This window comes from Ictidomys tridecemlineatus, chromosome 14 (assembly GCF_052094955.1).
Source record: "Ictidomys tridecemlineatus isolate mIctTri1 chromosome 14, mIctTri1.hap1, whole genome shotgun sequence".
NCBI lineage: Eukaryota > Metazoa > Chordata > Mammalia > Rodentia > Sciuridae > Ictidomys > Ictidomys tridecemlineatus.
Genome location: NC_135490.1, coordinates 27,052,156 through 27,077,481, shown reverse-complemented (window position 1 = coordinate 27,077,481; position 25,326 = coordinate 27,052,156). Strand labels below are relative to the sequence as shown.

General features: G+C 35.5%; 3 long non-coding RNA genes and 1 other non-coding gene across 4 annotated transcripts; 1 reads left to right on the top strand and 3 right to left on the bottom strand.

Moving 5' to 3' along the window:
• Positions 1 to 346: 346 nt before the first annotated feature.
• Positions 347 to 1,834, bottom strand: LOC144370588 (uncharacterized). Its single transcript, XR_013430502.1, has 2 exons — positions 1,229 to 1,834; positions 347 to 550 (listed from the first exon to the last, which is right to left on the bottom strand). It is a non-coding gene; the product is annotated as an uncharacterized LOC144370588 (long non-coding RNA).
• Positions 1,835 to 12,521: 10,687 nt separating this feature from the next.
• On the bottom strand, positions 12,522 to 15,761 carry LOC144370587 (uncharacterized). The gene is made up of 3 exons (XR_013430501.1): positions 15,568 to 15,761; positions 14,235 to 14,381; positions 12,522 to 12,799 (listed from the first exon to the last, which is right to left on the bottom strand). It is a non-coding gene; the product is annotated as an uncharacterized LOC144370587 (long non-coding RNA).
• Positions 15,762 to 17,110: 1,349 nt separating this feature from the next.
• Positions 17,111 to 24,627, bottom strand: LOC144370586 (uncharacterized). Its single transcript, XR_013430500.1, has 3 exons — positions 24,488 to 24,627; positions 18,369 to 19,605; positions 17,111 to 17,337 (listed from the first exon to the last, which is right to left on the bottom strand). It is a non-coding gene; the product is annotated as an uncharacterized LOC144370586 (long non-coding RNA).
• Positions 24,480 to 24,641, top strand: LOC120884356 (U1 spliceosomal RNA). The gene has a single exon (XR_005726771.2). It is a non-coding gene; the product is annotated as a U1 spliceosomal RNA (small nuclear RNA).
• The last annotated feature ends 685 nt before the right edge of the window (positions 24,642 to 25,326 follow it).

Here is a 25,326-nt window from a genome sequence, read left to right as displayed (position 1 = left end):
TGAATCTCACTTAAATGTTCAGACCTCACCTCTGGGAAGTAAAGTTAAAGTACTGTCATGTTTGTTTTTTGTTTTGTTTTTTTTTTTGTTTGTTTGTTTTTTTGAAAGATTTTATTGATAAGCTCTAGGTCAAAACCCCACTGAACTCAATGTCACCAAAGACCCACTAATCTCTGACGTTATCTGTGGTGACCTTGTCTTGACAGCATTTTATTATGCCACCTTCCTTACTGTTTGTGAGGAATCTCATGACACATAAAATGGTATGCTCTCCATAGATGCCCAACACTGTAGCAACAACACAAGCAGCCATCTTTGGTTCTGTAACCAAGAGACTGGTCACGGCTAGGAGGAATAATATACCTTTATTGGAATTGGAACTATTTCAAATTCAGGCTTTTCACATTGAGCCTTCAATAAGATTCTTCAAGACTTTTCTGGAGAATGGCCCTTCCTGCTATATCCAGTCCAGCCCTCTCAGCCTCTGTGATGTCCAGGTCCTCAGTCCTCCTCCTCTTGCTGCTTGTTCATTTTTACCAGGTGACCTCACCTGCATAACCCACAAAGGAATAGAAGTCATTCTTTCATTTCTGACCAGGTTTCCAGCCCTAAATGCAAATTTCTTAGCCTCCTCTATAATTTTCCTCCTCCCTATTTCAGTGTTCCAGGAAGATTATGTCTCTTGTGCACAATGGAAAGAGCCTTATCGGAGTTCTGAATCTTCTCATCTTCTATTGCCTGAGTGGATTCTTCCTTATGTTTTCCCATTCTCTCTCTCTTATATCTTCACAATCTCCCACGGCTTTCTTCTCCTAGCCCACTGGCTCTCACCCAGGAACAATTTTGCCTCCCTCTCCCCTGGGGGGAATATTTGGCAATCCCTGTAGACATTTTTGATTGCTACAAGTGAAAAGCAGCTGGATCCTGAATAGAGGTCATGAATCTTGATAAACATCTTACGTAGCACAAGACACTGCGCTCACATAATAAAGTGTTATCTGGCCTAGAATGTCAGTGTCAAGGCTGAGAGACACTGTAGCCTGTCTGCAGGTTCACTGTACCCTTCCTCCTTCACTTCCTCCTTTCCTTTCTTTCTCATTTCCTTATTTCTTTCCTCTCCACTCCAAAAACACTAAAATAATTACATTAAAAATGCTTTTATTTAAACTTTTACCCCTTTTAGTTATTCTGATCTTTCTTTTTCTCATCCAAAACCCATGGTCCTCACCTGCTTTTATCTCAACCACTCGAGGCAATCTGGCTTCCATTCCCTTTGTGCCCCTGACAGCATCCAGCAAAGGTTACGAGTGAATCATTGTTACCAAATCCTAAGATAAGTCTTGGTCTTATCCCAGAACACTTCTCTGTGGCTTTTTTGTGAGTGTTTGTGTGACAACTTTCTCCTTAATATTTTCTCATTTTATGTCTTTCACATATGACATCCTAGATGCAGATCTTGGATTGAGATATTTCTCATTCTCTTTTTTTAGGCTGTTATTTCTTTGTCCCTGATATAATAACATGCTATCTCCTACAGACTGCTCTTTAAATACTACACCCTCTATTTCAAGCATATTTTTTTTTATCTACCACCCAAAATCCAAGGGCACACAGATACATAACTTTAAGCACAATAGTTCTGTGGAAATCAAAGGAAATTGGATTTTATTCTACATATCTCCAAATCATCTCAAATTCTGTATGTTAAAAATAAACTTACATTTCACACTTCAAAATAATTATTTTGTATTTCCCATCCTGTTACAGAAAGAGTCATACTCCCAATCCCAAGTCAGAAGTTATATCCCTGGGAGGGATCCATGGCTTCCTAACAGTCAATCAGTAGCATGTACTATCAAATTGACATCATTAGTATCTCGGATATGTCCTGTCCCTTCCAAATGCATCATCCCTAGAGCCACCATGTAACCTCTAGCCTCTCTGAACTGCTCCAAGGGTCAGCTTTAAAATTGTTTCATAGTTCTTCACTGCCTGAGTTAGACTCTGACTTGTTTTGCAAAGCACAGAAAGATGTGACCCTAGTCAAACTCTTAAGTTTTAGGACTTTCTTCTCTGCTCTTTCTACTTTATGTTCCAATCATACAGAATTGCTTATACTTTCTCACCCTCAGCAAATTGTTTCACCTCTCCTTGGCTTTGAAATGTCTAATCTTGATATTAGAATCAACTGACTTGTTCCATTTAGCAAGCTTCTATTCTGCATTCAAAATTCAGGTAGGTGTTCACTTGAAAATATTTCTTAGCATTCTCTGAGACTGCTCTTTCCTCATTGCTTTTCTGCTTTATACTTGCTTTAAATGTTACGCTTATCACATTATTGCAACTTTAAAATACATATATGTTTATCTTTTTAAATCAAGTCTTGTTTAGGAAGAGTTTGTGTTTAAGTGGTCAATGATGTAGCACCACAGAATCTGCGATGTGCTGAAGAAATTAAGAAAAGAATTAGGAATAAGATAGCCATATATATGTTAGTCAACTTTCTATGAACTATAACAAAATATCTGAGAAAATCAACTTACAGGAGAAAAAAATCATTTTGGCTTACAGTTTCAGAGATTTCAATCCATGGTACCTTGAGCCTGTCACTTTGGGCCTTTGTAAGGCAGAACATGATGGAAAGCATGTGGCAGAGCAGAGCTGCTCACCTCAGGGTGGCCGGCAGGTAAAGAGAAAGAAAACGTGTCATGGACAAGATACACCCCTCAAGGACCTACTCCTGTGACCTACTTCCTTCCACCACGCCCCAGTTCCTCAAGGTTCCTCCCCTCCCAGTAGCACCACCAACTGAAGAATAAGCCTTCAACACATGAACTCTTGAGGGACTGTCCAGATTCAAACTGTAACACCATAAAATCATTAAGAACCAGCTACAAAACATATTCTAGAAAGTTTTACCTTAGCATTTAAAGTACTTCTTAAGTGTCTATATGCCCTTCATAGTGCACTGAGGACCCTACAAAGCAAATTAAATTAACTGGTGAAGTATTGTATTAGTTGCTTCTATTGTTAATGACACAATAGTGCTGTCAGGATAAGTTTCATTGAAAAGAGGGTTATTTGAGCTAACTGTTCTGGAGGTCCAAAGTCAAGGGTCCACACCTGGTGATGACCTTCTTTCTAGCAGAGTCACAGGAAGGTACAGGGCAGAGCATGCATATCTGTGTGTCTCTTCTAGCCTCTCTTCTTATTATTCCATCCTGGGACCCCTACACTAAGGACAGTCTAATCCTAATCACCATCCAAAGGCCCCATCTTTAAGCATAGATGTTGAATTAAGTTTCCACTCAATACCTCACAATGAGAATTGAATTTCAACACATGAAAACTAGAGAGACACACTCAGCCCATATCTAAAACATAACAAATGTCTTTTTAGGTGAACATGAAACTAATAACTAATCCTTAATAGTATTCAACATGGTGTTATCTACCATCATGGTAGCATGTATCAGTGATTGACCCTACCCATGAGGTTTTCTGTCTTGGTGTTTAGTGAATATTTACTTTCCTCAAATAATTGGAGTTTCTTAAAAACAAGAACAAAAATTTTTAGCATTTGTTTCCAGTAATCTAGGCCCATAAGTTTACAAACATAAAGGGCCCCGTGATCAATGGTGTTTGTACAACATGGGTGTCATACCTAGATGGAGAATGCCCCTGATTAAAATTTCTGATGAAGTTTTATATTGAGGCCGTCGGATTATGTTGACTGCATCCACTGTTCTACAAGCTTGTTTAATCATGGAACCTTTCTTCATGCCTTATCTGTAACATCTCATAAAACTAATGATTGGTGAAACGAGCTTTGAGAAACAGTGGTCAGTAGCTTAGTTTAAACAACATCAAAACTTCACCCAATTTCCACATCTCTAGTTCTTCCCTGCTCCATTGGTTCAGGTGGGAAGAGGCTGGGAATGACGGCTGGAGAGATGGGTATTCATTTCCAGAAGCCCACAGAAACTCTGCATTTATTCAAAAATAGTTTCACCTAACTGTGTTTGAAGTTCAAATTGTCCCTTATTTAAAGAAAATCTGATATTGCTTTTCTATAGTGTATCATAGAAACAATGATATTTTATTTTAACATCCTGTTAGGGGGCAAAAAGAGATGCAATTCTTAGAGATATTTTGTCAAAGCAATTATATGAAAATAAATAAAATGTTCAAAGATCCCATTTCATAACTAAGCAATATGCTTTCATTTAGAATGTGTACTGAACCTACAAAGAATCTTAGAACTGAAAGGAATTTAGAGATCACTTAATTTAGTGGCTTGCCAGCGAGGACTTTTAAGATGCAGAGAAAGTAAGTATCAGTTCAATAACTAATATTAAATAGTATCTGAACACTTGGATTAAAAACACCAGACTTGTGACTTCCATTTCACATTTTCCTCATATTTCATTTCCTGCTAATGAATTTAAGTCCAGGAATACTGCTCAGGTTTGGAATCAAATAAATGTATATTGCTCCTAACCTGATACATATTCATTTCCATATCGCTTACAAAATGCACTCATACTTTACTGCATTTGAAAGTCACATCAGCCTTGTAAGGTAGATTGGGCCAGCCTGACCTCCTTCATCAATAAGATTTATAACTCAAACTTAAGTAAAAATTTCCTATTCCTATGAGTTGATGCCGTGTTAACATGTAGAGAAACTTAGTTATGCTTTCCAGAGATAAATCCAGGAGTAGCTTTAAATAGACCAAAGTTGAGGTTGATATAGGTTAGTGAAAATGATGTGTTCTGACAAGATGATGGCTAACCAGGGGTTATACTAAACTCTATTTGTATTTTTTTTTCTGTTACATGGTGTAGACTTCCAAACTCCTAATCATTAAAAATATTCATGCTCAGATATCTGAAATGTTTAATTTGAATTGCCTCTTAACCAAAAGGCAAACAGTCTGGTAAATGTGAGGAGCTTTTTAAGAATTATTCTTCAGGAGAAGAAGGGAGACAATATTGGTATTAAAGTGGAGCCATTCTCCAAATATGTCACTTCAACTGGAGCTGAGACTCCACTCAATGCAAACCATTAGAGCACTAGGGAAGATGAGAAAACATTCTGCTGCAAACAGGATTTGCAGACCCACAGAATCCAGGTCACTACTACGTAAACACTTTGCACCACTTTGTAAACAGATAAAAATATCAAGTCAGTTTGGTGTAAACAGACCAACAGCCTGGAGAAGCCAGCATCCGTCTCTGACAGACTCTGGATAAGCAGAGACACATTATTAACTGATTTAAAATTGCATTTGACCGTCCCATTCTAAGTGATTCCTTTTTTTCTGAAGTCTGGCCCATTTTTTTTTCAGAAGCTAAAGCTAGTATAATAATAAATTCAGAATGGCCTACAGCAAGCTCTAGAAATTACCCTATAACTTCTAACTCTGCCCACACTACCTCAGAAGGGACCAATTATTTTATGTTATAATTTAAAATAGGAGTTGAACAGAATGGAAATTAAAACAACTGGTGACTGAGAGGTCACGGGCGGACTTTGGAGATAATGAGACAAGAAAACAAAGCCTGAACATGAGTTAATACCACATAACAGGGCCAGGATACATGATTTACAAAATATCAGGTGTATTTTGGGAAAATATTTAATTTTCTCCCACTCTAACAATACCCCACCCATTCCAGTACCCATTACTCCTTTCTGCCCTCTCATTCATTAGAAGAAAAAGGTAAGTAGATAATGAACAGAGGAGGGCTCACTCAATCAAACCCATATGATATTGAAAGGAACAAGTGACTTGGATTGCTTTAGCTTCTATTGCCTTCGAAGAACTTTTCTATGTGCACCATTTCTGAATGTTTATTGAGTTCCTTTTATTGCCTGTTCTTCTACTGTGAACACAGTGCTGAAATGAGTAAATCATGATTTCTGCTCTCAAAGAGCACATTTTCTATGTTCAAATACATTTTAAAATTATGGAGCATTTAAGAATACATGGCTATTTATAACTCTTTCATCCTATAATGGCAAGTAGTAAAAGAAAGGCAAACGAAATACAGATTAAATATAAAACAACACTCACTCACATGTACCTATACCAGTATGGGACTCATGTGTTAAAACTATGGCAGTTTTGAAGAACTCTGGGTCTGATACCTCTTGTGTCCCTGCTGCAAGTTCTCTAGGCCTTGGGCTCAGCCATAGCTGTAGTGATGAGCTCTATGTGGGCTGCCATCACTTTTGCCAGGAATGACCCGAAAATGCCTCATCTCAGGGATTTCCAACACCTCTCTAGCTTCTTTTTTAGTGTCTTTTCTAACTAGATGGCACAGGAGACCCACATGAAAAACTGGCACTCATGAACGGACAACCCACAAATGCAAATTAGTGAATACCCTGTGGGGGAATCCTTGAAAAATCGAGGTGTTACAAAGTCCTTGAAAACTGAGAGAAAGGGTTTTATTCTTTCATCCTTAGGTTGACAGTTCTGAGATAAATTCCACAAATATGCTCAGAAAGTCATGGTGAAATCAAGCACCTGCAGGTGATCAACCTGATAACAACTCTTGTATTGATATTTTCTCTTTCCTGGTTCCACTCCAATCATATCTTCACTTCTGCTCCCTGGGAGCATATTCTATGAAAACTCCATGTCTACAAGCTTTACCTCAGATCTTCTTTTGGGGAGACCACAAGGCAATTTGAAAGAGCCTTTGATGTCTGAATTACTTAAGGTTATTCTGAATTTATTTTGCATTTCCTTCAGTGATTCTTTTCTTAGACATATTATTTTAGAAGTCTAGCAAAGATTTCACCCAAAGATAAATTGCTATCTTTTTTCAAAATTTCTCCTTTAATTGAAATGTCTTTAACTTACATGGAGCCATATCTAAGTTTTGGGAGGAAGGAAGGAAGAAAGGAAGAAAAGAAGGAAGGAAGGGAGGGAGGGAGGGAGGGAGGAAGGAAGGAAGGAGTCAAAGAGGGTTGTTAAGTCCTTAACAGAATCTGAGAATCCATGGCATTCCTAGGAAAACATTTCCTATGATTAAGTTTTTGCAAAGGTAAAGAATCCCAAGATGTTACATAAAGAATTCCATGATGTTACCTGTAACTAGCTTTCATTTGTTTCATTTACCCTTTTGTTGTCTCTTTTTACAACTTCTAGTGTTCTTTCTTCCATCCAATTAATGGTGAGAAATAGAACAGAGAATCTAGGATGATACATGGGGGTGGGGGGGGGGGGATCAGAGTCAGTCAATCTGGGAGGTGACCAGATATAAACTGTAATGAAATGGGCACAGAAGAACATGTTAGAAGGATACATTAGGAATAAAATAAGCCTATCTTTTGTGTTTGTTTAGAAAAACTTACAAATGGAATACAGTACAAATCCTGAAAATTCAATTTTTTTACTTGCCATTCATAAAATCTTTATAGATCTACTTTTTTATCTTAAAAGGCAGCAAATTGGGCTGGGGATGTGGCTTAAGCGGTAGCGCGCTCGACTGGCGTGTGTGCGGCCCGGGTTCAATCCTCAGCACCACATACAAACAAAGATGTTGTGTCTGCCGATAACTAAAAAATAAATATTGAAATTCTCTCTCTCACTCTCTCTCTCTCTCTCACTCTCTCTCCCTTTAAAAAAAAAGGTAGCAAAATATTTTACTGTGTAAATAGATTTCACTTGGTCATTTCTTCTACTGAAGGATGCTTCAGCTTATTTGAATACACATCAAACTGACAGTAGTTATTTCTGGGAAGGAAACTAGGATTGACTTAGTAATCAGAGAGGGAGGGATTAACCTGCAGCTATAAATTTAAATATTTTACAAGAAGAAAATATTCATGGATTACTGAAGAAATGTACATTTTTAGAAAGCCTCAAATGTCTTAGTTTATATAAAAGGGCAGGCCAATAGGCTACACAGGAAAATGTCATTGCTCTATTTATTTACTCCACATGTCGCTGGGCTGTGGGTTTGTGGCCACCTTCCCATTTTTGTACCTCTATTTGACCCAACATTTACATCTTACTTTTGATATTAAGTATAATCTGATCTCATGTGTGTGAGTGTTGACCAGGCAAAACACTGTTGCCTATTTATCTGCTTTTTCTAGTTTTCATATTTGTCCCACTACATTCTGCTTTGAACCTTTGGGGTTGCTAGTCTACAAATTTCATTTCCCGTACTCCCTTCCCCATTGGCTTCCAGTTTATTTCTGTTATTTGAAATCATTGTCAGGAAACCTGAAAGCAGGATGAGCTGGGGAATGTCCTGGTTCTGGACCCGCTAGCTGTGGCTATGGTTGGCGGTTGGTGGTGGTTGCCACAGGGAGAGCAAGGGATGGGCTGCCTGCAGGTCCAGCAGTCCTGGGCAGTCCAGTTTCCTGGCCTGTATTCTCACTCTTCTCTTTTAGTTCCCTTGATATTCCTTTCTCCCTTTTGATTATCCAAACCTTGTGTTTTCTTCCCAATTGTGTTCTATTTGAAATATTTAGATGATTTTATATTCCTAGCTACACACTGACTGATTTATTTCTTTTAGCTCTAACAATTTTGTCCAAAGTAATTTTGAGCATACAAGTATTTACCCAAAAGACTCAATGTATCTTTTACCCCCCACTTCAAACCTTGATGTAGGTAAGGAGCAGTACGGTCTCATTTCTCTCCATGGTGCCATAAAAGTACATGGTGAGCACGTCAATGTAATGCAAAAATCCTCAGGATGTCAAGTGCAAGTTTACATCCATCATCTAGATGTTTTGAATCAGGGATGCCAAGCAGCTGAGCATTTGCAAACACCTAACATGATCAACTACAACCTTCCAGGTAGCTTGACATTGTGTAGGCACACTTTGGGAAGCTTCTCAGACAGTTGCGACAGTGTTTAACAGTTGTGCTTTTAGCATATGAAACCCAAGTGCCTAAAATGCAGCATCATTCTCCTATCATGTGGATCTCTGTGGCACTCAGCCCACTTTGATGCTTTTAAGGAGGACACTGACAAGTCCTTAGTGATTTCAGAGACAAGAGGTCAGCAGCGAGTACTGTCAGAATCACATGGCACCAAGAGGAGACAAATAAAGAATGTGAAGAGTACAAGTATTAATATGCCACAGTTAATATTTCTGCACAGTTTGTTTTCTCAGCAGTATTTTACTATCTAGGGACACCAAAAAATGTGTTTTGCTTTACAAGTGTGATATGATTGATGCTTTACTAGAAGAGACTTTTTATAACAGAACAGATGTCTCCTGACAAGAAAGTTATTGATACAAGCAAACTACATTATTGCAATGATGTTAAGGTTCAGACTTAAGCAAAAGAGAGTAAAAGAGTATGGGGGAGGGCAATGGGAAGACAGGAAAAGAAGTATGAGCAAGAGCGTGAGATACACTTTGGTGTGAGCCTATATCCTTAACTTACCATTTTGACTTACTCTGTGATGTATCAAGACAGTACTGAACTCTTAGAAGGCTAGCATGCAAACTTATGGATTTTTAAACAATTTTTATTAGTTTTTTTATGGACCTTAATTTATTTATTTGTTTAGATGTGGTGCTGAGAATCAAACCTAGTGCCTCACACATGCTAGCCACAACCCCAGTTATAATGCAAACCTAAAAAAAAAAAAAAAAAACTCTACACATATTCATTTGTCAATATTGTAGCTAACAGCACTCTTAAGTTTTCCCAAATCTCTTAACTTTAGTATATCAAAATGTCATTATATACAAATTAAAGGTGATAATTTCCTTGTTTCATCATTGTAGGCTCACAAATCATGCACTATATGAAATATTCCATTACCTAGAATTTTGTAATAATGTTAATTTAACTATTATTTTTTCATTTTTATCCATATAAGTAGTAGATAAGTTTGGTAGAATTAAGAAGAGAACAGATTTTAGAACTAGCAGGTTTACTGGAGAAAGGTGAAAAAGGAGACTACAGCTATGTATCTTCCTAGGAAAGAAAAGTCTTCCATTTAAAAACAAAATAAAACAAAAAATATTTCAGGATGTAAGCTAAAGTAGCAGATCCAAGTGGAATTCATCTCATAAACTTGATTTAAGTTTCATAAAAATTTGCTTTTATTCAACTCACCAAATACAATTGTTAAGATCCTTAATATCTAGCAATAAATCTTAATCAATGGTGTCTTGAATCACATACAAAGTAATTTACTCCTTAGGCTGTAAACTGCTCTTAGGATATTTTTCAATAACCTGGCATGGTGTGAAGGTTTCTTATAGTCATAGTCTGAATAGGCTCACATGAAATCATCTTTCTCTTGTTCCTTTATTCTAGTTTTGTTATTTTATGCTATTGTTCTTAGTTATTCACTCCTATTCAGTATTATTGAGGTTGTATTTTAAGGAAACTTAAATATTATTTCTCCATCTTTTTTTTTTTTTGCAACTATTTCTACTTCCCCTTGCAGAGCCTCAGAATATCCCGCTGTTCGTTTTCTTCTGCTGCAGGTGTTTTGTCAGGCCAAGAAACATTTGACAAGAATGGCTTCAGTGATGCTTGTGTGGTCTTGTCTTGCAGTGAAATATTAGTTGAAAATTGTTCTTGCCAAACAAATAAAAACATTCCCAGTAGTGGTTTGATTCTTCCCCCCCCCCCAGTTGAAACTATGAAGTCACTTAGTAGATTAGGCATCCTTAGTATTAACAAACATTCTGTTGTCTGAGAAATAGATGCCAAAATCTCAAGCACCCAGCCATGCAGTTGAAATCCATGATGTCTGGCTCCCTCTAGATTTTTGGAAGATTTTATACAGGTTTGCTGTGGAGTTTCGGTCCAGTTTCTCTTATGATAATTGGATGAATATTTTTTAAAATTTTATTATTTTCTTGGATATGAACTATTAATATATAGCAGGAACTTTGGAATCAAGGAATTTTTATAAGTGTCATACTACAGTTGAGTCTAAAGCAATTTTCCCCTAAGGGAATGTGAATGTGTGATACAATGAAATGTAGACAGGGCAAAGAAGAGACAGTGAAGTTTGTTGGAGATGTCCTCCTGTGAACGTGTAGTTGGGAGTTGCCTGTGAATGTAAAACACAGAAGCGAACAAATGAAATATCTGCACATTTAAAGCCTGGAAGTACAGATAAAGTGCATGGAATTAATCAGCTTTCACAGTAAGTCATGGTTTTTGTAATTACCTTAAATTATAATGGAAGCCCTCATGATAGTGAGAAAACAACATTTCAATGGGGGGAAAAAAAAGTAAAAATAAAGACAGGGATTCCCTTGAACCATTTCTATCAGGAGAGATGTTAAAGAGAGTAAAAGAAAAGGCATCTTAATATGGTTGGATATAGTGGTTTTAAATTGTATTTTGAGCCAGGGAAAGAACTCTTCCCATGAGAAAATTCAGAATATAGCCTTTCTCTTTGTTTCAGTAAGGCAAGCAGTCCAGAGAGAACCGAGACTAAAATTCATGGAGGCAAGACCTTGGAATACCGCCATTCCCATGATAACATTCCCAATTTGGCAACCAGCACTCTCCAGAGCACTTTAAATTTGTATAAAAAGACACTAAGAAAGCTTTACCATTTCAGACAAACTTTGACCAATTACATCAACAGAGATGCTGAATCTGAAAATAGTTACAAGGACAGGCACTAGCAGACTGATGTACCCATGTGGTCCATGGACAAGTATCACTGGAATATGCCAGAAGAGGCACCTAGACCTGGGTCAGGTCACTCCCTCCACCCTAATGAAAAAGGTGTTAATACAAGTTCCCAAGTAAAGAAGAAATAGAAAACAAAAATCTTTATTAGAATAGTATAGTATAACCATTTGGTTCTTTTTTCTTAAATGTAGAGATAGTAATTCTCAGTATATCCTTTAAATTATTTTTCTAGAATCCTGTGTTTTGATCATTTTATTCAGGATTCCAGAAATACCTTCCCAGACAGAGTCTACATGTCACTGAATAACCTTTATGTCCTGGAGAGCATTGTCAGGGGATAACAGAGATTTTAGTATGACTTCTAAAATTAATATTTAATTTATTGAAATAAAATATTCTAAAATGTCTTAAGTCCTTGAAGTGTGTTTAATAACTTCTTTTATTTATTCACTAACCTAGTAATTTGTTTTTCTTTATGATGCTTGGGAATAAATCCAGGACCCAGCACATGCTAGGCAAGTGCTCTACCATTCAACTATACCCCCAGGGTGGCAATTTTGACAGTTGTCAAGAGAGACACTTTTAGTAAATATGCTTCAATGCATCTATTACTCTACTATACTTATTTTCTTTTAAAATATTTCAAATGCCTCCTACAAAAAAATCTAAGTATTTAAACATTCTTGTGAATTTAATAAATTTGATTTATAAGGCAGTAGCTCATAAATTATCCTATAATTCTAACAGGTTTACTAACCATATAATTTTCTCTTACTTAAAATCATGGGTCTAACTCAATTTTTGATTGAGTAAGTCAAATATAAGTAAAATGTGTTAAATATTTTATACTCTGAAATTATAGATTTATTCCAAATATTTAAGTATCACGTATATTAAAATAATTTTAAATAACCAAAAATTATTAATGCTTTTGAATGCATTTCCCTGACTAGTTTGTTATTGTTGTTGCCAATTTATGTGTTGTAAATATTCACCCATGGGCCACTTCCAACAACCACAGATTTAATAACTGACATTTAAAATTCCTAATTAATGGTTGATTCTTGACCTGTAATCCCAGCAAATTGGGAGACTGAGGCTGGATGATAGCAAGTTCAAGGTCAGTCTAGGTAACTCATTGAGACCCTGTCAAAATGAAAAAAAAAGAAAAAAAATTAAATGGGCTGAGGATGCAATTCAGTGGTAAAGGGCACCTGCATTCAATCCCCAGTACATCAACAATTGGTTCTCATAAGACAGTTTAAGCAAGTTTCTCCATACTACTGATTTTTCTCCATATTGTATTAGTTGTTGAATATTTTGAATATCACTTCTGGGTAGAAGTTAGGTTGCAGTAAAAAAGAAACCTGAAAACACACTTGTTATATATACACTATTGGTGATAATGTAAAATGCCATCGCTACTTTGGAAAACACTTGGGCAATTCTTCAAAACGTTAAATACTGAGTTATCAAATAATTCACCAATTTCACTCTTAAGTATATACAACCCCAAAATGAAAACACATGGCTTCACAAAAATTTTGCACTCTAAAATCCAGTATTCATAACAACCAAAAAGTGAAACCAAACAAATGTTGATCAGCTGGTGAATGAACAGGTAAAACCACTAATTCCATATGACAGAGTATAATTTGGTAACAAAAAGGAATAAAGTAGTAATACATGCTACAAAATGGGTCGACCTCAAAAACACTATGCTGAATTTTAAAAGCCAGTGGTTAAAGTTCGCATTTATATATATCATTTATGTAGATGTCCAGTACAGACAATGCAAAGACAGAAAGTGGGTTAGTGGTTGTCTAGGGCTGGAGGGGTGCTGCTGAGGGGTTGGGAGTTAGGGACTAACTGCTAGTGGATGAAAGTTGTCTTTTAGGGATTGTTGAACATGTTCTAAAGTTAAATTATGATATTGGTCCCAGAACTCAATACTGATTAAAAACCATTGAATTATCCACTTAACAGAAGTAAACTTTATGACATATGAATTATATTTCAACAAAGCTGACAAAAATATGCATTTGCTTGAACAAAATATGGTTTCACTTCTTTCTCATGTAAGAGTTTAGAGGTAAGCAAGTATGAGCATGGTTCCTCTTCTATGAGTTGATTAGATGTACTTTTCTATCTCCAAAATGTGGTTTCTATTTTTAAATGGAAGACAGTTGCTCCCACATGTGCCATCTCCCAACCAGCCAAAAAGAGGAACAATAGTATGCACTGAAAAGGTCCTAACAGGATGACTAGGAAGGAGCCAAGTTCACTTCTATTCAGTTTACACGTGGCTACAACTGTAAGGGAACCTGAGAAATGTCCTCTCAAGGCCGGCTGCCACGCACCCACATAAATCTCAGTAAATCCACACATGAAAAGAAAGAGAAATGGACACTTGATTCACTTAGGAGAATCTTGAATACCCACTAATGATTCTACTTTCACAAGGTAATTTGGGGTAGTTTTCCCAAGAAAATAGTTTATGCTCTCTAGTAATGAGGTTTGTATGATTACTAGAGAGATTTTTTTTTCTATTGCTGGTTTATAAATATATGGTGGTACACACCTATCATCCCAGACACTAGAGAGGCTGAGGCAGGAGCATAGCAGGTTTGAAGCCAGCTTGGGAAACTTGGTGAGACCCTATGTCAAACAATAAAAATGGCTGAAGATGTAGCTCAGTGGTAGAGTGCCCCTGGGTTCAATTTGATTCCTAGTCGGGAAAAAAAAAAAAAACAAGAATAAAAATTTTAAAATGTATATATTGCATTTTTTTCTTTGATTTTAAATAAAGAGTTGAATGTCTATGGTCAACTGCAATAGCAATGGGCACTGAAAGTTTAAATTTGCTAAATGGTGCTCATGAGGATGTTGTCCTTGAATTCTAATAATACATTGCCCAATTTTCAAATAGGATTTAAATCTGCAATTGTCTAGCATATATCATTCTACAATTAAGTTGTATTCAATGAACATATTTTTAAATTTTATTTCCAATTCTTTCAATATCCATCTTATCTGACTGTGCTTCAACTTTTGCTTCGATATTTAAATGGCTTTCAATTGCATTTAACACACCCCTAGGACCTACATTGGCTCTTTGGTTGCAGGTGCTAAGATCACTCACTTAACAGTGAATATCACAATCAAGATTTCAGCTTCCAAGTGTGCAAAACTACATTGTTAGCAAAATTTAGCAAGTGAAAGCTTAAAGCTTGTATTGTCTTCAGTAAACTAGGATAAAGATCAGCTTCATTTCCACTAAGGACAAAACACAAATCAAAAGTAGTAATTGCTATATAATATTCTGATGCAGTACCTTCTTATTTTATCCTTGTTGCTAAGAGATTTGAGATCACTTTGATATGTATTTCTAGTTTCTTCAAGAATTATTTTATCATATTAATATCAATAGTTATAAAAGGGAAGCATATATGTTACTGATAAACTCTTTTTTTCTATGACTAATATGTAATATATATTATATACAATAATATACACACATATATCATATACATATCATGTACATCTATTATATATTATATATGTATATATTGTATATTATTGTACATATATTATACACATATATTATGTACATATATTACATACATGTGTTATATGAATATAATAATATATTACACATGTAGTTGTCAGACATTTGTATTTTTGGTCCACTATTATCTTCCAGTTCTACTTCATTAAACATGATTTGATGAAAGTAGATGACTATGACTTTTTAAAAATTTCTCCTTCATTGGAAGTAATGCAGGGCTCTAAGCAGGGAACCTAGGACATACCATGCTGCAGGGTGGCACTGTTGGCCCTTCTGTGTTCAATGCACATTGTTGTTGGCTGGATTTGGTGCACTAGTAGCAGAAGGCATGTGCTTTCTGACTCACCTTGTAAGTAACCTCTTTTCTGGGCAGATAAGCTACATGTCAAATGGAATATCCTCTTGTAGCTTGTGTTGAAAACAGCCATTGTCCTTTAATTGTCACATGTGCTAATGTTGACCAAGGTGGTCTCATCAGCAAGACAGTGATCTGCTTCACAGGACTCTTAGGTCTAGAAATCACTATAAGAAAAATGATTATAAAATAAATGTATATGAATTTGGAAATATCAATCAACTACTTATCCATCGATTTCTCTGTCTATATTCACAAATGTGAAAGATACTCTTAAAATCACAAGCATATAAACGTGTGTATGTATGTATGTTTATATATACAAGTAAGTGTACGTAAGTCTTTGATACCTGGTTTACATATGGAGGCAAAATTAAGAAGAAACAATGACAAATTTTAAAGATAATTAAGGACTATATTCTCTATTTTAGAGACTGAAATTCTGGTGTTGTTTTTATTTTTCTGGACTTTATATTGTATTCTCACATTTATCCACTAATTCTGTATAGTCTGTCCTTTTCTCACAACCCAAAGAATAAAGACATCAAACGAGTCTTTCAGTCAGATGGAATATTTGAATATGAACTACAAGTATATTTTGATCAAAAATAAAATTGACATAAATAACTTTTGAAATAAATTCAAATTAATAACATTTGAAATCAATTCAAAAACTCATCTCCCCAAGAACTCCTTTGTCTCCTTAATATCAGACTATAATTTAGTCAGCCAAAAAAAAAAAAATGGGGTCAAGTTGCTATGAAGTGGAATTCTGAGAGCTAATATGCATGTGATTGTGAGAAATACAAACTCATAGGCTGCATGTTATCCTTCCAGTTTGTGAGGCCCATGTTAGGAAATTGTTAAGTATTGACTGCAAGGCATCTAACTAGTTGAAGGGTGAGGTAATGGGGTAAAGGAAACACCACCGCAGAATATGGTACCTTGACAGATGTTGTAGTTTGGATGTGAAATGTTCCTCAAAAGCTCTTGTGTTAATGCAGGAATATTCAGAGATGAAATTATTTGATTATGAGAGCTGTAACTCACCAGCCTGTCCTAGTTTGAATGGAACAATTGGGTGGTAACTAGGACGGCTGGAGGAGGTGGGTCCCTGGGGGCATGCCCTGAATAACTTCATCTTCCTCATGGCCACTTCTCCTTTCACTCTCTGCCTCCTGAGCAAATAGGGGTATCCGGAGCAATTAGAAAATTCATCTTATTAACAATTCATTGGCTCACTCTGTTATTTCTTCATTGCATTTGTAAGCATCAGTTACTTTCAAGAAGCAGTTCTTCATGTAAAGGCTTATAAGGTAAAAGGAAGACAGAAAAATGGCATAATCCACTAATCTTGGACTGAACCTCTGAAACTTTGAATCCAAAAGTTTTCTTCTTCTAAGTTGTTCTTTTCAGGTATTTTGGTCACAAAGACAAAAGCTAACTAACACAACATACTCCATATTTTAAACCGAAGGAAATTGAGAGAAGTACAGAAATAGAACGATCTGTCTGTTCTTCTCCTATTCTGACTTTCTCCAACCTGTCTACCCAGAGGCCATTAAAGTTCGTATTTTAGCCTATATTTTCCTGATATGCTAAATTCTACGTATCAACCAAAAAAGAAAAGTACAATTGTAAAAGAAATAATATACCTGAAGACTAACTTGGGTAGCATCAGCAAGGTGGAACTAGTTGTGCACTTGAAGTCTGGAGAACTGGGCTTGAGATGGAACTGCCCAATAAATGACTGTGTGACTGCTGAAAAGAAGAAAAACAAGATGAACAGAGCACTCTTTGTCAGCCCCCAGCAGATGTTACGATGGCACCGGTTAATCATCATAAAACCTAAGCGAGCTAGATAAATTATTGCCATTTTATAGCTGAAAAAGTGAAACGCAGAAGGTTCTCATTGCTCTTGTCTACATTGGAAGAGAATCAATGAACAGATTTCTCAACCATTATAAATCTTTTCTTTATTTTTTGTGTGAGTATAAAAATCATTTTCATTTGAATCTTATTTATATAATGAAGTGTTTAATATTGTCATTTTTAGGATAATTTCCAAAAGCTGCATGCCCATCTTGATCAGTTATTCACTGAAAGCTCAGGCAGTCAAATACATTTTCTTATTAAAGATAAAATTTAAGTTGAAACTCCTAGGTCAGCTAGAGAAGGTTTGAAAACCATAGTTTTAGTTCTATGAGTCAGTAATTCTGAGTGTTAGCAGAAAAAGAACTGATGGAATGTTTTAAAATGAGATAATGTGTAGATGGCACATAGGCCATGCCCAAGGAAAGCAATCATTAATATCACTGTAGATAATTCCCTTTTTGGGAAATTAATAACTGTTCTTAAGTATTTAATATGCTTATTTTGAACAGTTCCGCAACTCAGAGTAAGTGTTGGTGTGTGTGTCAGATTTAGCTGTGGTTTGACTCAGGATAAAGGTAAAATCCAACCTCAGTTATATGAATAATCCTTTAAAATCTTGACCCTTGGTCATATTATCAGAAAGAATGATTTCTTGAAAGAACCAACTCATTTTTGTAATTATTTGTCTTTTGTGGACATAGTTTGTATGTCGATCATAGTTTACAAACCCAAAGTGATGATTTCAGAGAGTTTAACGAAGGGACAAAATTAATGTAAGCAACAAGGGATAGTGAAGTATCCAGAGCTACCTTGACTTGAAAGGGCAAAAGATTGGAGCTAGATTCCTGTGGCTTTATGGGGTCGCATGCAACCATGGCCAATTCATGGCATGGCTCAGGTGATAAGACAATAAATACCTTTACTCTTCTCTTCTCCTGACTTCATATTTCTTGAAGTCCTTCTCATTGGCCATGCCACTTCGAGACCAGAGGGCAAGAATGGCTGATGCTATTCACAGAGGTCAGCTTCTCAGGATTCAGAGCCATGTGGTAAAAACTTGGAGAGCAAATAGGGGTATCCAGAACAATTAGAAAATTCATCTTATTAACAATTCATTGGCTCATTCTTTCATTTCTTCACTGCATTTGCAAGCATCCGTTACTTTCAAGAAACAGTGCTTCGTGTAAAGGCTTATAAGGTAAGAGGAAGACAGAAAAATGTCATGAGAAACTATGTTCTCAAAGACCTTACCAGAATAAGAAGAGTTGTATGCAAATAATGCCAGACAGAATATAATATGTAGAAGAATATGGGAATTAAGTATAAAGAAAGAAATGTTTGAGGCTATTAGAAAGGACTTCACAAAGGGCATAGTGTTTGAGATTGGTCTTAAGGGACAAATACAAAGTATGGTGGTAAAATACCAGTTGGAGGAAAAATGCAGGAGACAAGTAAGGGTATAGGAAGATGTAAGATATTTCTAGAAATTCTGATTGGAATACAGTGGTCTTTTAAGAAAGCATTGGTAGATAAAGTCAGAGAGAAATTAGATAAAAGCAGGATGCCTGCTCCACCCCACACCTACACATGCATTCATGTACTCAAATGCACACATTTATTAAAACAATGTTGCTCTAGCATAGAACTTCAGCAAATCATCTCTGAGTAAGATGCAAATGTCGACAGTGAACTCTGTAATCTGATATTAGCGTATCCTCTGGCGTAAGGCAAAATCAAACATGCACTCTGGGCATGATTCCCTTTGCTGTTCCTCTGCTCTATACAAGCACTGTTTCCAGAGCTTGATTGCTGCTGGGATAACAGCACCATCTAGTGTGTTCTAGTCTCATATTGAGTTCAAGAACTTCTGATCTGTTTCAAATACTATTAGACTGAATAACCATAAAATTACAGGAATATGCATGCATGTATGTGCACATGTGCACGAACACACACACACACACAAACACACACACAATCCTCACATCTATTTTGTCTTTAACATTTGTAGTTGAACCGATTGAAATTCATTGGAATTTGTGATGTGTCTGAAGAATCCCCGTGCAAGAAAGTTGTCCAGTGTCATCAGTAACTGAGGTAAGAACAGTATAAAGGTAATTTGTCTTCCTTTTCCCCATTCGCCAAATCTGGCATCTTAAAATGTGAAAAAGAAAAAAGAAAAAAAATCATAGAGGACAAATGATGATTTTATTGCTAATTACTTTCTTAACATGCAAATTACAAAATGCATATTCTTACACATTAAACATCAATGATTACCTTTTAATTATGTAACTGAAAGTTTAACATAAAAGCTATAGAAATATTGTACTTTAATAATTAGACTATGAAGTTGAAACTTTCAACCATATTTAATAAAAAAAAATACTGGGAAATAAACCACATCACAAAACTGAAAAAGTGACACCGAAGAGAATCCTAGTCTCATTTGTCCTGCTGCTGCCTTTATGAACAGAAGGCAAAGAGAAGGATGGAAAAAGAAGGATAACTGAGCCACAGCCTGAAGGAAGCAGGGAAGAGGATGAGAGAGGACAGTGGGAATTCTGGAAGCACAGATTGGAAGCCATGCATTTTATCTCATTTCTTACCCTTTAGAATTTTACATTTCAACATCACAGTGGCAATCCTCATATAACTGTTGAACCAAGACAACAATTTCTTTACTTAACATCATTAAAAAATATAACAAAATAGCCAAAAAAAAAAGAAAGAAAGAAAAGAAAAATGCCTAACCAAATGCTATTCACCAGGGGCAATGGCCAAACCTCTCCTAAGCGTTTAGCTATGTGCCTGGACAGAATTTAAAGAGAGCATGCAGCTTGCTCTTGAGTGCCACAGCCATGAAGCCATTCTTCTGTTTAACCTTTTGTCTGTTGATATATTTGAAAAGAGCTGATACGAGCTCAACTAAAAGCAAATCCAGCATTTCCTGATTGGAATATTTCATGTGGAGAACAGGTAGATTGAATGCTAACAGAGGGCTAGGGTGCTGGGACTACTGCTCATTGTGTACAGGTCTCTACTTCCAGAAGCACTGCTCTGGATAGGAAGGTCCCCCTCAATCAGCATAACCTGGTACCCCATAGTCAATGGGTGGGCTTGGTTATAACCTCGTATGGCTGTGTGTTCTTGTAGCTGAATTAATCAGGAGAAAATTTCCACTTTAGCAATCAAATATTCTTGAAGTACAGAAATATACTTTAAAGTCCACAAACACTAGTATTCCACACATTTCAACTATAAGGGGCCTTGAACCCCAACCTTCTGTGGAAATTATGATCACCTGGGGAGTTTATTAGCAATGGGAGTCCAGAGTCTTACTCTCAGAACTACCAATAGATGTGGCCATTTGAGAAATACAATGGTTTGAGAATTATGCAGAGAAAAGTCTTCTATTCGTCAAGAAAAAAAAATATGAAGATTCGTGTTGCTTTCATAAAATCATATTTTCAATAGATTTTCTCAAAATCACCTGGTGTGCTTGTTTAAATACCATATAAAAAATCCTTGACCTTGTATTTCTCAAATGGCCACATCTATTCCCATGCTTTCCACTGTGGTCTGCATCTATCACAGCACACAGGCTGTTGAAGCGCATCTGTTTGCTTATATGTCTATCAACTAAGAGGTAAGCCCTTGGAGAAAAGACGCCTTATTCACTTTATAGTTTAGTATGTGGCCCAGAGGAGAAGGAATCAATAAGTGTTTATAAACACGTTACCTGATCCATGCACTTATTCATCCAGAAATATGCATTGGATGAAAGCATTCTAAAGGAATAGTTTGAAGAAAATAGTTTGATATTAGTTTCAATAGTGAAATACCAATATCCTAATCTGGCCTTAACTTCTGTTATTTGAGAACAGTTTTGATTTCTTAATCTACTCTTACTTTTTTAAAAAAGGATATGTATTTGACATAAATAAAAATGTGTGTGTGGATTGGTACAGAATGTACAGACGGCAGCTATAAATCTCTTCAGATTAGTATAAAGAGTCATCTGAGATTCTTTGAGATGCTTTATTTTGTTTTCCTTCATAGATAGATAGCAAGTGTGTGCAGAACTGTTGCTATTTGGGAATAAGAAAATCTATCAAATACTATTTGTCATTTCCCAGTAGTTATAGGAAGCTTCAGAATTCTTTGGTGTTTCTTAGGGCAAGAAATAACTCCAAAATGAAGAGCAATCATTCAAGGGCTTGATGGAACCCAAAGTGACAAGCCCAGTAGAGCACCTTCCCCATCATAAGTTCATGATGTTTGTGAAATAAACCTAAAATGCTTATGAAATTGAAGTCATAATTGTTATGAATTGGTACAAAGTAAAACATTCTACATAATTCTTTATCGCAAAGTACCATGAAAACTCTGACTAGGAAAAGTAATCACTAATAAACACTAACCACTATCAAACACTAACCATATAAGAAAATGATGTCCAATAGCTGTTTAGACTAGCCAGATATTTGATTTATTATGGGAATCATAGTATTAACTGAGAAAAAAATTTAAAAACACACATCAATTCCACTTCTTCTCTTAACAGGGGAAATTCAAATCAGCAGAAAAGAAAAATATAGCTGTTTGCACCTTGTATTTTGCCAAGGATAAAATTATTACCACCTTCTTAATTTTAGAATTGGATTTACTACAGCAAAAACATATGTACTTGATATTTTATTTTTTAAAGATACACTTTCACCCTAAAACCACAAAATAAAGCCATCTGAAATAAAGATATGTTTTCCATATTATTTTTTAGTAGTACAAAAAAAAATCATGCTATCACCACCAGTGGAATTTGCAAGTACCTATGCTGAACAATCACCATGGAACTTAGTTTTATCACTACTAATCAACTTGAACCAAGAAAAGGTAAAGTTAGTACTTATGATGAATGTCTAGCATTTTCACATTTTTTATTATTCTTCTGATGTCATTAAAGGAAAGCATAAAGAAAATGTTAGCATTAAGAAAGTGTATCCTATAAAAGTAGCTAGGATAAAAGGTTTTTAGTGTATCTTTAGTGCTCTTTGATTGTAGTCACTTTGGGAAAAAAATACAATATATAAAAGGAAATTTGAAAAAGGTTAGTTCCTTGAATACAAAGTGCACCAGTCATATAGTTGAAAAAGAGAATCACGATTCAACAGTTGAAAAACAACTAAAGAGTAAAAGTCCAAGGATTAAAAAGACATATATTGATATCTTTTAAACATGTAGACTATTAAGTGCCTTCCTTTGGCCCTCACCACACACCAAAACTTAGTATCCCCATGACATTTTCACTTACTTTTTCAAAAAGCACATGCTACTTGAAATTCCACTTGGATTCAAGGTTACACAGTATTTGTTTGTGTGATTCAAATGTCCTGTAAGTTTCTAATATCTGGCGTACCAGTATTACCTACTGTCAAACTGTGTGTCCAGGTTAGCACTGGATGAAAATGTGCCACACATTTGTCTACCTGAGCTCTCAACTCAGTGAACACCCCATTCTTCTTTCCCAAGACCCGCCCTAACCATCACCTGGATTCCAATAGCCATATTATTTTAGTCACCCCAAGTAATCTTAAAAACATAAGCATTGTTTGAGAGGGTTTAGGTTTTAATAATACTTGATATAGAGTTCTCAGGAGCTCTGAATTCAAACTGGTTTTCAGAAGGGCTGCCTCTTTTAGGGTTTTACTGCTATTTTATTTAAATATAAAAGAGGAAGGAGCTCAGAAGAAAGATCGAATGAGAACAATTCAGGATAGATAAATCAGTGATGTTCTACTGGTAAGCTCTTGAGTTTTTAGTTGATAGATGAAGGACCTTAATCAAATCATGATTTATTGCCTTACTAATGCTATTTTATAATCTATTGTTATAGGCAAATTAGCAGTATAGAGACATAGTATATACACTAGCAGTATATTATAGGTTTCACTAAGAACTACCTGGTAATAATTTGAGCTTTATAGAGAATTATTTATATAGGATAAATTTATAGCAATTAATAATAAATTTAGGAACTTTTTTCTACTTTTGTTAAATAGTTTTCAGCACAAAATAACCTCTATTACTAAACTTCTCCTCCAGAGTAGTATCATTATTCATTTATTTTCAATTAAAAATATAAGTATCTGTCAAAGAGGATGAAAAGCAACAAAACAATCAAATTATGTTGAGGCAAATAGTCCCAAACAGCTTTATAATCAAAACTAAATGTGCTTGCATTTTTTTAAATCAGGGATAAATCATGCAGGCACATAATGAGTTCCAAGAATGTATTCCCAAGAAAAAAACCAGAAGAGCCAAACTTTAAGACAGAGTTTTAGGATAAGATACACTTAAAATTAACAACTATCTGTGATACTAGAGGGTGAAAAAAATGTATATACTTTAAGGAAACTTGCTTTTCTATTAATATGTCAGCAATTTTAGGCTCAGATTCAAAATCTGTCTACAGCTCCTGATTCCAGAGTATTTAGCAATACACAAGCTTGACAGTTTCCAAGTGCACAGTATCATAATGGTATGTTTTAGCCTAATTTGAACCAAAAAGTTCCTCATGTAAACTTAAATTTTTTGTTTGCTCATATTTTAGACAGCAATTATCTGAGCAGAAATTAATATATCCACTTAAAGAAGACATTCAAGTATGATAAAATATAACCTTTCACAGACAATCACAATGTTGAGCATCTCTCTCTGATAGAAAATTATTCTTATCCATATCTCACATGATACAGTTTAGAATCAATTTCCTAATAATATGTGGGTTAAAAAAAAAAGATAGTCAACTGTCATAAACTTGAGAATTTAGGAAAACACCAATCTACTTAAGATATTGGCCAATACTTAATGAAAATAAAATAAAAATCTTTAATTTAGTAAACTAGGCTTTCAATTTAGAGATGAATAAGAATATATTCAAATATGAAAGATAATTATTTGTTCTGACAAGGTAATTAATTTTTCTGAAAATTAACATAAAAAAATTCAGTAAAAATGTATCAAGCATACTTACCTGGTAGGGGAGATACCATGATCACGAGGGTGGTTTTCCCAGGGCGAGGCTTCTCGATTGCACTCCGGAGGTGCTGACCCCTGCAAGTACCCCAAATGTGGGAAACTCGACTGCATAATTTGTGGTAGTGGGGACTGCGTTCGCCCTCTCCCTGGTTAAAAAAAAAAAATGTATCAAGCAAAACTTCCAATTGGCCACCATGTTGGGGTTAGAGGTAAACCAAAGTGAACAAAACAAGACATCTCTCAAATTTCCTTCATTTGACACATTGCTTTTTAACCTTTTGAATCACAACCCTTTCAAGAAACAGTTCACACCTTCTTTGACATCATTAATATTTTTAAAATAAATCACATTTTGTAAGTTTAATACAATTTTACAACACATACAAGAATTTAAAAACATTTTAAAATAAATGTTATTAAACTATAAATTATATGCTGTAAAATCGACATGCAACTAAATAATGCAATTTGGTAACTTTTGACTATATAACTACTTCTGCTTTCAAGATATAGAACATTTGTGTCATTACCAAAAGTTTTCTGATACTGCTTCACAATGAATATACAATATCCTCAGACCTAGGAAGCCTCTAATCTCATTTGTATAGATCAGTTTTGCTGGTTCTAGGACATCAGGAAAATGGAATCATAAAATATGGTCACTTTTTATCCTGGCTCCTTTGCTCAACATGATATTTTAAAAACAACCATGTTGTGTTTCTTCTTTTTTATTGGTGAGAACATGGGTATTCAACAATCTTTTATCCATTCATCTGTTGGTGGATCACTGAGCTGCTTCTAATTCAGGGATACCATCAACTATGACTCTTATCA